The following is a 12,660-nucleotide window of genomic DNA, read 5'->3' as shown; positions in this document are numbered from 1 at the left end:
AGGCCTTCCAAAATCAATGCGCACGACGGGAATTTTCACGGAGGAAGCCATATTTGCGATAGAAAAATTGAAGAAAGAAAGAAAGAAAGAAAGAAAGAAAGAAAGAAAGAAAGAAAGAAAGAAAGAAAGAAAGAAAGAAAGAAAGAAAGAAAGAAAGAAAGAAAGAAAGAAAGAAAGAAAGAAAGAAAGAAAGAAAGAAAGAAAGAAAGAAAGAAAGAAAGAAGAGATTCATTCGAGGCAGCATATTTGCGGTTCTGTTCTTTCTGCTTCAAGCATTTGTTTTCTGTTCACCTTCAGCAAGACCATTTTTGCTGAGCAGGGAATCACTCTGGAAAAGCGGGAAAAAGGAAGAAACGGAGAGAAACGAAGCTAACACAGAAGCGCTTAAAAAATAAATTACGGTATGAGTGACGAGAAGTGGGCTGAGCATTGCGACGGTGATGCCGCTCCGCAAACAGCTTTGGTTGTGCTATAGATTTTCAATCACCATTATCCCTCACCGATGATCTTTCTTAGAAGAGCACCCCTTTACACCTCTTCCGCCCCCCCCCCCTCTGAAAAGAAATCGAGGTCCCCTTCATCCTCCGAGTTTGAATGAACATAAAGGACAAGTCACGCAAGTTTTAGGAAACTGGAAAGAAAATGAGCAAACGTAAGGGGGGATAAAGAGAGAACTCCGGGTGCCTACTGCTTTAGTTATGAACTACAATCCCATTCACGTATATCCTTTGTCTTGAAGTTAACGCTGTTCGAACACCGATTGAAAATGGAACGATAACCTACACAGCCATACTGTTTCAAATTTATTTCAACCACACTAGAAGAAACGAATACCCAACAAAACAAGCCCTTCAAAGAGGTGTGAAAGGACCAGGCTTGTTCAGCGAAGCACGGGCCCATCGTCACTCGCTGAGTAACCTATTTCTCTATATTCCTTTATAAAGCTGGGCGGGCTTCTTTGTTTCTCATTTTATCTCTTTTCTCTGTTTATATGTCTCTACTTAATTCCATTTTCCTTTACCTTTCTTCTCTCTTTGCTTTGGATTTTCTCGCTATCTTTGTCTCTTTCTATCTCTTTCCTTTTCGCTAGCTTCCTTTTTTTCTTTCACTTTCTTTTCTCTATCTAGTTATCTCTCTTTTTCTCTGACTGGCTCTATTATCTCTTTCTTTCATAAAACCTTTCTCTATATCGCTGCTATTTCTTTTCAATTCTAACTTGTTCATTCTTCGTATGCTACGCTTTACTCTTTCCGCTCTTCGTTGCCCTTACATCTCTCCTCCTCATCATCACTTCCATTTTCTATCCCCTCGCTAGAAATACTCCACAACGTTATGCTACGTTCCGTCACCGTGCTTGGACAGCCGAGTGGTAAAGAAACTCGCCTTCGGTGCGTTGATACGCGGTTTCCAATAATGTCGACCTATGAGGAATTTTTTTCGCCAAGACTTTTTTTACATCTTTTTCTTTCTGCCTGTATTTCTCTCTTCGCCTTCCGCCTCACTCTCACATCTCTCCTTCACTTTCAAAAATCTGAACACTTGTCTTGGGAGTGATAAAAAGAACGAGGAGAGCGCGGGACAGTTCATGATAATGATAATTGATAATTACGGGTCACAGCATTTTACCCCGAGCTAGGACAGCCTGGCTGTTGCGCGCACACACACACACACACACACACACACACACACACACACACACGCACACACACACACACACACACACACACACACACACACACACACACACACACACACACACACACACACACACACACACTTGGCATAGAGGTGCAACTCTGTATTCAAGGCTCCCGTATGAAGGCTCCTAGTGCACCGGCTTTTCTTGGCGCATCAGGACAGTGCAGCCAGCCATATTTCCACAGGAAACCTCCACCCAAATACGCCACTGTTTATTTCCACTACGAGCAGGCAAAGCTCTCGGTGCTTTTTTTGCTGTTTTTATTAGCTTTTTCATTTTATTCCCACACGAAACGACTCGCCCCCACGTTATAAAGATACTAGAGTAAATGCCCACAAGAAATATTGAGGAGGTAAGAAGCTTTTTCCTGACGGACTTCCCCACTCACGGTTCAAAATTTTACTACCACAATGCTATAGAGTGTACTTTTATCCTCCCAAATAAAAGAACTGTCAGCCGTGACGGTGTTTGCCAATGAGATATTCATCGCTTTCTTTTAGTACGAGGCAATCTTGGAAGGATAAATCTTTTCTTCTTTAGATCTTCCAAAGTGTAGTGAACTTGCTACTGCAAGGTACGCAACAACAAAAAAAAGAGCACAAAAACTGCTCACTCCATACACCCTTGCATGCCAGGAAAACGTGGTACAAGCACTTCGCCACTAGGAAAACGAAAAAAAAAATGACATTCGAGATGCCCGAATATAACTACGTTTATCAACAGAAACATGCTTTTTTTTTCTTGCAGTAACAATTGTATTTCCTTGTAACTGACAAAAGGCATGTCGAGCACGACGCAAAGCTCAAATCACGGTTTTATTAACATAATTTAGCATCTTCGGTTCGGCCTAAGCAATAAATGGGATATCATGAAAGACATAGCAGATGCGAATACCTGCTCTCGAATAAGTATGGAGCAATACAAAATTAATAAAGATAAATATTTATTGTTTTTTAAGTCTTTCGAACAGTTCACAGAAGAAGGAAGTATTGGAAGAATATTTGTTCAACGATATCGTGACTGTTGTGCTTATGTGGGGGAAGCTCTCCGAGGTCAGTTTCGAAATAATGATAAGGCGCCCGTGGAACACAAATAGGAGCGGATAAAAGTAAAGAAAATGCGAGGATCCTTTTCACTAATGCAGTTGATTGAACACATCGTTATAAATTGTTCCCTAAATCTATTAGCCCTAAACTTAAGACACAAAGGAACTTTTCGCTTCTACAGAACTGATTAGCGCATTGAAAAATAGCCATTGCATGATATAATTGAGCGAGAGCGATATGAACCATGCACGAATATAGTTGTAACAAACACTCTATGCAGCTTTCCTAGACCTCTACATTTGACTCAAGCAAGGCCGAAGATGCAATTGAACAAATGCAATGAAGCTGCGTTCACAGTAACACCCAGCGATACCTTCGCAGGTTTCTGAACAAAATGGACTCGAGAGCATTTTCTGCCGTCAAGATACTTACGATAGTGGACATGTGCCTCAATAGCAAACAAGGCAACGAAGGCACTACTGAAGTACTTAAGGTAGACCTGTCTCTACGACCGCCAAAGAACATCCTGTGCTCCATCAAGTGCGCGCACGATTCTATGCATCGGTCACTCGTTCCACACACCCTTATCCTATTTCCCAATGCGGAATAGCAAACCGGACATACGTCCCTGCTTTCCCTTGTTTCCCGCGTTTGTGCGCGCTCTTTTTTGTACCTCGTACACATGCTCTTCGGCATACGAAACTATTCAACATTATATAACCTTTATGTATACTTCTAATAAAAAAGAAATTCTCTATGACACTGTAAACAAACAAGAACAATTGCTACGTTGACGAGCGGAAGCGACTTTCATATCTACGCGTCACTGAAAAAGGAACTTGTTATTTATTAGAGATACACCAAACTGAGAAGCGGGCGAATCAAATGAGGAAAACGGAATACGCCAGTTTCAAAGAAGAGAACGTGCTTACATAAGAAACACTGCAGCAGTTAAGAGTGGATTAGGAGCGTATAATGAAGTACGCCCGTGTAATCCACATTACCTTAAAGCGTACAGGGAAACAAGCTAGACATACTTATGTCACTCTGACGCCTCGTGGCTCAACTCAAGCCCAACTTCAATTCAAGAAGGGGCCGTTCCGCTCCTTGAAAATGTACACCAAAGCGTATAATTCGTCACTATCCTATAGTTAACGACGTGTAAATCCCCGTCGCCATACTTCGCGCCAGAAATGTCACACGGGGAAAGTTGTTAATGCAGACGGGAGCCTCCCGAGTGCTCCCCTGTTTCAGTGGATAATCCTCGCGCTTCTGCTCATTTTCTCGGCTATATAAGCACCGCGATCCCTCACGTCGCGCGATCTGTCCGAGTATTTGCGAAGCTGTACAGAACCGTGAACATCATATATTCACCGAGTTAAGCTACATCTTGACTTTCATTCCTCTTGTGAGTAAAGGATAGAGATCGTTGAAAAAAAAGAGAAAATAGCAGCACTTATCGATCACTTTTACAGACACACATAGGAACGATTGCAAGACCTAATCATAATGAAGAGAGAAAGGATTTGTTAGAGCGTAATCATGCCATCCCTCGCCTCACTTGTCCACGCTATTGCATTTTCATAAACGGGGCAGTAAACATTACTTGTACGCGCCCGATCAAATTGAAGCTCCCATATAGCCTTACTTAATTTATCTGTCGACACATTCGTTTGGCGCATGCAACATGTTTCGGTATCTTAAGATTCCTGTAACAAACTTAAAGCACTTACTGGTTAAACAAGCGCGCAGATGGATGTCAATAGCGCATGCGGAAACTCCGTTCCCAAGGTGTCCTCATTCATGACATTCGCATAAACCTCAAACAAACAACACACTGGTAAGCGAGCGTTAATTAGCAATTAGAAGCTCCAGTGCCGTCAGAAGCACTTTCTAATCAAGAACGGAGTACATTATGATATGACCCGGTAGCTCAAGGGGCAGTTATAAAGTAATACAGAGCAACTTGCCGCTCTTAAGCCTTGGCAGCATACGTTAAATGCGCAAATATACGAATATAATTAGTAAAGGGCAACATAAAATACGTTTTGGCCGCTACTAGTTCGACTATACGATAGTGTTTAGCCAAATTAGAGCCAACCCAGTTGATAACAGAACACACGCAACGCGGTTATAGAAGGAGGCGGCAAAAGTACACTATGACTTCCACGAACTGTAACGAGATGACTCACCTCAGCACCCCTTCATGCCGCGTCGAACGCTGCGAACTCTGAAGCAGCCTGGAAAAAGTCTGTGACAGCGGCGAAGCCCGCAGCACCAGGCAAGGAAGGACTGGGATCTACATATTGACGGCGCGAGGCAACAGCAGTCTATGGTGCCGCGACAGCCACCTCAACCAGTTTCGTCTTCGTCGGGGCACATTGCGCGACAACGAGTCGAGCCCGCGGACCGTGGAAACTTCGCCAACGACAGCTGACGCGCGGGGAATCGCAATACAGCCACGTTCATCTGTCGCGACTGCAAAGGGGAAAAAAATCGACTCGTCCGACAACCCGCTGTTAGGAGTGCTTCAACAGCGGACTCGTCGGCGGTGAAAAGAGTGATCAAAGTCACTGACTGCTTCCCGAAGAGATCACCGCGGCTCGAGCCCCTCTTCCGAAAACGGCGCTCCAATTCGACCGCCACCACGGTCAGGAGCTCTCGAGAAACTGCAGCGCGGGATGGCGGGCCATGAATTAGAGGGTGAGAGAGGGAAAGAGAGGGAAAGAGAGAGGGACAAAAGCATGCACACACAGTGTCGCCGTCCTCCCGCTATGACGATGCTGCTTCCCGGATGAAGCCGGGGGCGCGCGGGAGCGCAGCGGAGGGCCGGGGCTCTCTGCGCCTGCGTGTCGCATTGATGCGGTGTGTGTGTGCGGGAATGCTTCCCTCGCCAGCGCCGCCGCTGCAGCCGGCCAGCGGCGGACACCCCCATTCCCTACGCGCCTTCGCGATTTTCCCGCTCCTCCCGACCCTTTCCGGCGATGTACTGGCCCTCTCCACTTCTTCATCCTTTCTCAAAGAGCTGCCTTTCCCGGCATACCGGAGGAGACGACACACTGTTCTCCGCAAAGTGGGTTTATTTTTGCTCTCCTGTCATGTTACTTCTCTCCTTCTTCGAGGTTGCTCCTATTCTACCTATATATGTGCGAAACCACTTCCATGGGTGATCAGAGCTTTTATTATGTTTTTACTCATATGCTGTCATTCCCGTTGTCTCCTTCTCCATGTACAGCATCGGCCACTCGCAGTCTTTCATTTTTTTCTGCCTCCGTTACCCTTCCCAAGTACAGGGTAACGAACGGGAGACTTACTTTGGTTAACTTTCCTGTCTCTCCTTTATACTTATTTCTTATTCGACCACCTTTGTCCCTTCCCACCTACAGCCACTCACACCGATGCGCGCACACGCAAAGCTTACCTACAACTATATTCAGTGCCTACCCCCGGTAAGGAATACGGAAAGCATAACCCTTCGTAAACACCACGCCACTGATCCCTTCCCTGCCGCAGCAACCTTCGCATGCACAGGGCCTTCTAGCAGCTTCAACGTGGCGCGTCACCCCATGCGGGTACTTCTCCGGTAATGGCGCTTCGTCACGCCTGTGTCCCGCTTGATGCGGATTGCAGCCGGTGTTCTCCCTTGAACTTCGCCCCCATTGCCACCATTTCGAATCTTTCGCAATCGTCATCCGTACCATGAAGAGCCGCACCGCTACACACCAGCATTATAGCTCTCTCTCTCATTTTCCCTTCCTCACACGCTTCCTCCCTGTGGTCCCTATAGTTCGGATCACGTCGGTTTGCGCTCGGGCGATGATAAATTAAATTTCAGTTTCGATCAGATTCCCCGAGAAGCTGCGTTTGAACTCCGGCTTTTTCTAGAGGGCGTGTGAGAGAGTTTCGGGGAAAGGAGGGGGGACTGAAGAAGGGATCAAGGCGGCGAGGAATCGAAACATAAGCGATACCGCAAAAAAGATGTAATGTGCGCTATATACGGCGGAAACGTGGGGGAATGTGGATCCGCAAATCATGCCAGGCGGAGCAGTGTCGTCGCGAACGCATATCGAGTTTTGTGGAGCCATTTTACGCCGGAGATGCAATGGCGAGGTAATTTTCCGCAGCCGTTTCCGCCATTTAGCGAGGCTATTTTTAGTCCCCGACTAGAGATACGCCACGCAAGTCAGATGCCACAGCTTCTCCGTAACACCTCCTTCGACGCTGCCACCCGGAAACAAACAACGCCTTCGCTTGTGTACGCACAACCAAATCATTCCAGCGCGTGCGTATCGCTGTTATGCTAATGACTGGCGCGAACTCTCGGCAAAGAATCACGGCACGCCCGTCTACCGCAAGCGTGCAGGCCATAACAATGAGGTTCGGTAGCTGTTTCCAGCCTGCGCGGTAATACGCAATTTCGGGTACCGCCCGCAATCACTACCTCGAGATACAACGTGTTACTCACGATAGGAAGTCGGCCGTGCATCGATTTGCAAATGAATGTCTGTTTACATTCTGTTCACTCGGTAAAGCGATTGACCCTAAAATCAAACGCCGATCCGGTGAGTTAAGATAAGGGCGTTTCGACAAACTATCACGTCAGGCTATTTGACGCTGACGTGATTGAGACTTACATCCCTGCAAATTGGGATGAGAAAGCAAGCGTCCAGTTTACTACGCTGCACGGAGAATCAGGAAATGGAGAACAAAAAGCGAAAAAAAGAAGAGAAGACGGTCACCGCATGCACGAAGGAGTGCATACAGTGAGGGAGACCGGATTATCTCTAACGTATACAGTGTACACGACTTCAGTACCCTTGCATTCGATAATACGGCACTGAAAACACTGCATTAAGAACCAAAAGCACTAGCAGGGCACTTCGGAAAGTCGGAGTTATTTAACAGAGGTCGCGTAAAGTCCGAGTTGCCATAGTCAGGGGCGTAGCCAGAAATTTGTTTCGTTGGAGCAGGGGGTGGAGACACCTCCGTGATTTCAAGGGAGAGGGGCACCCCTTGAAATGGTCATATTTGGCTCTTTATGGCGAAAAAAATTTATAGGGGAAGGGGGGCACAGGCCCGGTGTGCGGCCCCCTGGCTATAGTCGAAGGTCGCGCAAACGCAGGCTTCAGAGACACGTCACGAGGCGTGTCTTCACGTTCATCATGCCATAACAATGTGACCTTCAGTGGTCCAGCGAACATCGGGCAAGACATGGGCATGGTTGCTTTACGCTGTGCAAAGCCATGCCCAAATATTAATTGTTATCGGAAGGCTTGTTGCGCGTACGGAACTTGTTGCAATTTTCTAATGCGTTACTATCACCTTCTCTTTGAATGCGAAGCAGCTCTTTGACTCCCGTGTGTAACGCCATATATACGTGCGTTAGTACGAAGGCGCCAAAACGCGTTCGCCCCGCCCCAGGTGCAGGAGCGGAGCCAAGTAGGGTCACGCTGCAGCTGCGCGTTGACGTTACGCTCCCCTCGCGCGCTTTCCTCTCAGGTGCAAGCTGACGTCACTCTCTCGCTCTCACCCGCAGCAGGCTCGCCGCGGCACCCGCAGCGGCCGGCTCCTCCGCTCACTCACTAAACACTTCTCTCTCGCTTCACCCTCTCCACCACCCGCAACGCTCAACTGCACGTCGAGTAGGAACACTTTTTCGGCTTGTTTATCTGCGATAAAATTTACACAAAACACAACCCGCCTTCCGTCTCTGCAACTTAGAAGTCTGGCAGCTTGGGCTAGTTGGTATGGCATGACGATAGTTATAGCGCGAGAACACAACGACGACACAGAGACAAGAAGGACACGAAAGACACGAGCGTTTCAAACAAACGTTTACTCGAGTAAACACTACACCAAGCTTTGCTTCAAACCATTAGACACATTTAGTTGGGCGTACGTAACGAGCCTACGTACGTGGCACGATACGTTGCGTACGCTGCATGCGAAGCGCTCAACGACACTTTTAGTTCACCGTATTGACCGTACCGAGATACGTTCAGTTGAACTAGACGTACGTTCTTAGAAATAAAACAGCTTTTGGGTGCTTGTTAGCGCCCTCGTGCGGTAGCAGCGCAACATCGTCCCTCAAAGTAACATATACTCGGTTTGGGTCGGCTTTGTTGCTCTCTGCGTTCGACGCCATCGCTGCCGTTTTGCTATCTGGTTCCTACATGAATCGAGACATCGCGAGATCGTCACGCCACGTACGCTTCGCCTCGTCACGTTTACGCACGCCGCGTTTTTTTTTTTTTTTTTCGGGCGTACGCGCGCATTTCTGGAGTCGATGCGTTACGTACTGCACATGCGCAATTGGAGAATTTTAGTAGTGCGGAATGGTGCTACGTACGCATCACGCAAGCGCCTTGCGTTACGTGGCGTCGTTTGCCACTAATCGGTTGTTAGTACGCCGTAGTACCCGCGTACGTAACGAGCGAGAAGCGTGCTGCGCCATCTGGTAGATCAAAATAGAAGCACGTGTTGTTGACAGCCAATGAGAGCCAATCCAAGTGTTATAGCCAGATTATGGCCATATTTTAAGCCACAGAGCCGGTCGGTGCTTGCCTTCGATGCCGCCATTTTGCAAAACGAAGTCTCGCGCTGTCGCGAACTTGTTCGAGAGCGGCGCGATCACCTAATACGTACGCACGCACGCATCTCATGCGTGCGTACGTAGTGGCTGCGTACGTAACGCGATACGTGCACGTTGCGGTCTGCGCATGCGCACTACGCAGAACGTGGCGTCCTTACGTACGCAACGCCGCCACGTACGCAGCGTACGCAGTACTAAAACTTTCTATTTTCTCCCGTGGCAGTACTGCGTACGTGGGCTCGTTACGTACGCCGAACTAGGGGTGTCTATTTTTCCAGCACCCGCATCGACGCCCGCTTCAACCGGGTCAACGCCATGCGCATCACTGCTTCTTCGCATCCCATCAGGGTTCCCTACGGGGAGATGGTTCATATTCTTTTCTCCGGCGAAAATGTAATAGACTAGGCTATAATAATAATAATATTATTATTATTATTTCCTTCGGCGAAAGTTTAATAAACGAAGCTATATATTATTATTATTATTATTATTATTATTATTATTATTATTATTATTATTATTATTATTATTATTATTATTGTGGCCGTCGTTGCTGCCGTCGAAACGAAACGTAAAAACGACGAAAGAAACGACGAATTCGTTCTGTTAAGAACAAAGCAAAGCAACACAAGTTGCACATGGTCAGCAAAAGGCATCATGTTCGCCAATAGCAACAAGCAGCAATAGCAGCGGACCAGAGTTCTCAGACGTGGTGACAAGGAGCAACAGATCTCTACTGACACCGTCCGGCTGTTCACCGTTGCCTGCACACTTGCTGAGAGTCCAAGGCTTTTCCTTTTTTTCATTTATCTAAAAAACAAGAGGCATATTCTTTAAAATCCATAGCAAGAACAGATTCTAGAAGTCGCACCATTCGCCACAGTTTCATCTCAACGCCCGAGAGAACCGAGGGAGCAAAATAACATCTAAGCGAGGGAAACGAACATAACGCGGCAGAAAGGAAGTGGATTTCGAGATCGCAGGTTTTGGGCACCGCCATCCCAGTCAGCACATTCGACGCGAAGACGCCCTCGATTCCACGTCACGACTTCGCACTAGGGAACAAAAGTTCGATCGCGAGGGATTTGTTATTGAAAACGCCAGGCAGTGCCATGGCGGAATGAGAAAGAAAGATAGCGAAGATAGGAATAACACACAGAAGAATAAACATTCTGCGGCCATCATTTTCGATCCGAGCACTGACGAACAGGAATAAGAGAACACAAAGAGTGAGAAAAAACGAGGGTAGACATGCGAGGTAACAAAAGACGAAGCGATGAGGGATACCAGAAGGCAAAGGACTTCAATACGTCTTGTGTTGTGCATCAAAGCTAGGGGATTCGAGAAGTTGGAAACGCTGACGAAAAGCTCCCGTTTGTTTTGAACGAAGGAGCACGCAATACATAAAGCGTAAGATGAACGGAATAATTTAAAAACAAATATAAGAAATAAATAGCAACACGGAGCAGTCTTATACAGAAATCGAGCAACAGTTGCTTCAAAAAAAAAAAAAACGCACGCGGCGAAAACAGTTTCAGACAGGGAAGGCAACGTAAGTGAAAAGCTATACCGTCACTCAAGAAGCTGGTGTTGGAAAATTCCATTCTTGAAAGATGATAACAGGAAGCGTGGAAACAGAGAAGAAATGCGGGAGGAAAAGCTTGCTTCACTTCGCGTTACACTTTCCGGCAACGGGTCAATATACCGTGCGACAAGAGCTTGCGCATCTATACTACATACTTCGCACGAACGTACCCAACACATAGATACAGTTGGCGTCAAAAATTTAGAGAACTCAAAGTCTGAGAAAACATTGAATTTTCCTGCCACTTTGCGAGTGTATTCGTTCGAGCTGCACAGTACACGTTGTTATGCCGCTTCATAACCAGCCTAAAATCTAAAAACAAGACGGCTTTCCGAAATGGCAGGAGTATATTCTAATTTTTGGGTGTCTCACGGTTCATAAACTTTTGAAGCTGGCTGTACATGTCGCACCCATTTACGCATATACGTAGAGTAACGTAGAAACGTACGAACCAAACAAAAAGGAAGTCCCAATTGGAGCTCACTTGTGACATAAATGCCTCGCCAATATTCCTTTTACCAAAATAGACCTATATTTCACAGCATACAGAGTGCCCCTTTTTCCTCCCGAGAGGTTGAGTAAGCACTGAAGTCTCGTTGCTTTTAATATTAATATGTGCATGCTTTCAGAAGGAAGGAAGAAGGAATGAAGAGCAACAAGTGAAAAGGCAGGGATGTTAACCAGGCTCCTGCTCGGTTGGCTATCCTACGCTGGGGGAATGGGAATGGGGAGTATAAAGATGACAAAGAGAGAGAGAAAGAAAACAGAGGAGAAAGAGGTGAGAAAATTGTCAGTACATGGGCTGACGCATATGCAGCAGGTAACCAGCATAGTGTATATAGGAATACCAATACCTACAAACCTACAGCCGACTGTGCATGCATGCATACATACATACATACATACATACATACATACATACATACATACATACATACATACATACATACATACATACATACATACATACATACATACATACATACATACATACATACATACATACATACATACATACATACATACATACATACATACATACATACATACATACATACATACATACATACATACATACATGTGCACGCACGCGTATATTTTTGACTTTCTGGTACATTCGAGCATACATTACGGCATAAGGAATAATAAACAAATCAAATGCCGCTAAACCACGGTTCTTCAAGCAGCTGCTGTCAGCCACGCGGATCGGGTAATTTACAATCTACGGCATTAGTCGTCTTGTGACTTCAAGAAGAGAAAAGGGTTCGACATTTATTTATTTATTTATTTATTTATTTATTTATTTATTTATTTATTTATTTATTTATTTATTCATGTGTTTATTTATTCATTTATTTATCAGGCACCTGCGTCGCCATTAGCACGCATTACGACACGGGGTATATGCATCGTAAGCGAACAGTCATCCGTATTCAGCAGACAAATCGCGGTAAATGTCTTCATTACATTGTATTTTAACAATATTTGATAGAATAGCATTGCACTCACTTGTGGTGCTAAAAAATGAATAGCGCAAAGACTACCCTTTCAAAAGGAAATGTATGAGCATTTGAGGTATGACTCCATCTACGCGAAATATATGACGGCAGTTTGAAATATTTGTTCATGTGTATGACTATTTTAAATAATCAACGCTGTGAAAAAAATAAGAGTCTGAGGACCTTTTTACTGTCTTTTACTGCCGGCGAAAAGGGCGATTACTTTCAATGATACTAAA

The 12,660-nt window shown here is 45.7% G+C and overlaps 1 protein-coding gene across 5 annotated transcripts in view; it reads right to left on the bottom strand.

Moving 5' to 3' along the window:
• LOC119166621 (SH2 domain-containing adapter heavyweight) overlaps positions 1-12,660 on the bottom strand; it is a 232,187-nt gene that overhangs the window by 93,375 nt on the left and 126,152 nt on the right. The window lies entirely within an intron of this gene.

This window comes from Rhipicephalus microplus, chromosome 1, assembly GCF_043290135.1.
Source record: "Rhipicephalus microplus isolate Deutch F79 chromosome 1, USDA_Rmic, whole genome shotgun sequence".
Lineage (NCBI taxonomy): Eukaryota > Metazoa > Arthropoda > Arachnida > Ixodida > Ixodidae > Rhipicephalus > Rhipicephalus microplus.
Note: the sequence above shows the minus strand (reverse complement) of the source record. Positions and strands in the feature narration are given on the sequence as shown.